Genomic DNA, 3,153 nt, shown 5'->3' with positions numbered 1-3,153 from the left:
TATTTCGCCGGTTTTGTAAGCGCATCTCCTCATAAACCACTTAATATACATTGGGGTTCCCAGACATTTTTAAATGGAGAGGGGGTCCAATCCAGGAGAAAAGAGGATTCAAAATATATGTTCCCATACAAATGCATTGAAAGTTAAAAAAGAGTTTCAAACCGCCGGATCACAAATTTTCTTGAATCCGTCACGGGTATAACTATTAATGATTTTTTCTCGGATTCCGTATCATAAATGATAATATAAAAAAAGAAGATGCGGTATGATTGCCAATGAGACAACCGTCCACAAGAGATCTAAATGACACAGACATTAACAAATATAGGTAACCGTATGACCTTCAACAATGAGCAAAGCCAATACCACAAAGTCAGCTATAAAAGGCCCCGAAATGACAACTTAAAACAATTCAAACAAGAAAATTAACGGCCTTATTTATATAAAAAAAAAAGGAATGTATTTCGAATTTTATTAAAAATCTTTTATGGGGTTTCTTTATATAAGATACAGACTTGAACATTGCATTATATGGGGGCACCCATCAGGTATTTCCAACCGTCACCTCCAAACCCAATTGTTAAACTTTAAAAAAAAATAATCTAAAATTGCTCCATTTTTAATCAATTAATGTATTATGGACCTTCTATTTCGAATTTTTGGTAAAAATATTTTTCATGTTTCTTCATATCAAATACGGACTTAGTCATAATCTTATATTGGGCGTACCTCTTTTATATCCACAACTTCCTTCAGACACTTGTCATATTTTAATGAATCTTTTTCAGATTTCTTATCAATTTAATTCAATTGTGCACCTCTTATTTTGATTTTTCGAAAATTCATCAGTTTTCTATTTCCATGATAAGGACTTTTCCACTACCTTATTGGGTGGTACCCGTTTACTATACGCAACTTTCAAAAACTTACCATATATTAATAAAACTTCCTCATATTCGTTATTAAATGATGCCCCAGTGCACCTATAATTTAGTAATTCTGGCGGTTCATTTTTTTCCAAATCAAACTAAGCTTTTTAAACAAAGCTTAATCTATCTATTTTTTGTCATTTTAAAAGAGACAGGCTCGATGTATGTTATCACCAATTGATTAACGTCGGACGGTGTAAATAGTCTTTAAACTGAATGTAATATTTAGAGTTTAATAGATAACTGCAACGACACACTAATACAAAGTCCACAAGCGAATCTTGTATTGCTTTTTAGACATTAATTTGATTTTTAGTAAGACTGACGGAACAAAAATATAATTATTTTGCCGTCTACAAAAATCATCAGAAATTTATGTGTGTTGTCTAATGAAAGAAATTACACGTTATAGTTCCATGGACACAATCATAATATCACATAGACACGTATATACCTTCAAATTGCTGTTGTTTTTTTTCTTCAAAATCACGACTGGTCATACAGACAAAAACTCTGAAATCGCTTCTAGAATACAGTCAGTTTTAGACTGATCGTACAGTAATTTATTTTTGGATCCTCAAGGAAAGCATATTTTTTATTTGAAATACGAACATTCTACTTAAATACGGTAAGAATATTGAAACAGTATATATTTAACTGTAAACTGATGCAAATATTTGCAATAAAAGATCATTTGTTTTGTACTACGAGAGCAAAATTGTCCATCGATTTCACATTTTTCTATGAAGTTGGTGTGATGCACACGTATATTTTATATTCTAATGCATGTTTTTGTTACAGTTACTAATATTTATGATGCTATACATATCATGAAGATGTTCAAAGCACTTTATAGATATAGGAGTAAACAAATGATGAGAAAAGTCACCGTAGTCAAAACCGTCCTGTTAGCCAGTTTGAATTTATCGCTTCGAAAATCGCGACTTCCGGATAGCGTACAGAATAGTTTCTACACTGTGAAATGTAGAAAATTTGTTTTAACACACTGGTTTTAAATCATTTATTGCAGGTGGCTATATGTGATATTTCTCCCCCGGGAAGCCACTGTTGTTTCAATTCTAGCCCATACCCTATTATGCCATAATGAAGTAGAAATAACGTTAAGTTTTCGACAGAGACAGTTATGCTATTCTATGTTGATAACATACTGAAAATTATATGAAACTAACCCTTGTTATTTGTTTTGCACGAATATAATTGAACAAATACAAAATCTCCAATACTTGTTTCGTAGTAGACCGTTTTGTAGTGGACATTTTCACATGTTTTATTTTTTTCCCCACAATCCCTAAATTGCAATAGTAACAAGAATTATTCTATTCATCAAAGCGCGCACAAAGCTGTACACTGATATTTTTTTCATAATTTTAACACCAGATACTGAAGGAGATTAGAACCGTTTCGTAGTGGACACTAACAAAAATACGGTATCACTCTGGTCCATCTGATGTTCTCTTTTTTCCAACTTTAAGTCCCTTATGTTTGTATCTCTTGCAAACATTTAGAATGAATGTTGAATAGGACGTTTATGGACATGCTATTTTTGGTTATTTTGAATCCTTCAGGAAACAACAGCTTATTAGTCCCTCTCAAAATAGTATGTTTCTTTGCATAAAAATGTTAAATCTAATTGCATGTACTGACTGTAAAAACTCACTTATAAAAATCAAACACATTTTTGTTAAGTGATTGGGACAAGAAAGCACGGGAAAAACACCCATAAATTGAGATATATGTAAATTTGTCTTAGATATTCACCTGTAAATAGATATAGGAAATTGTGGTGTGAGTGCCAATGAGACAACTCTCCATCCAAATAACAATTTAAAAATAAGTAAACCATTATAGGTCAATGTACGGCCTTCAACACGGAACATTGGCTCACACCGAACAACAAGCTATAAAGGGCCCCAAAATTACTAGTGTAAAACCATTCAAACGGGAAAACCAACGGTCTAATCTATATAAAAAAAAAGAGAAACGAGAAACACGTATATATTACATAAACAAACGACAACTACTGTACATCAGATTCCTGACTTAGGACAGTTGCTAACATTTGCAGCGGGATTTAACGTTTTAATGGATCCAAACCTTCTCCCTTTTATGAAACAATAGCATAACATAACAACACTGTAAGTTTCTTCATTTATTTCTATTTTCCGTTAATGTTATCAATTAGCTGGACATTTGCATTTTAACA

Source organism: Mytilus trossulus, chromosome 9, assembly GCF_036588685.1.
Source record: "Mytilus trossulus isolate FHL-02 chromosome 9, PNRI_Mtr1.1.1.hap1, whole genome shotgun sequence".
Classification (NCBI taxonomy): Eukaryota; Metazoa; Mollusca; class Bivalvia; order Mytilida; family Mytilidae; genus Mytilus; species Mytilus trossulus.
Note: the sequence above shows the minus strand (reverse complement) of the source record.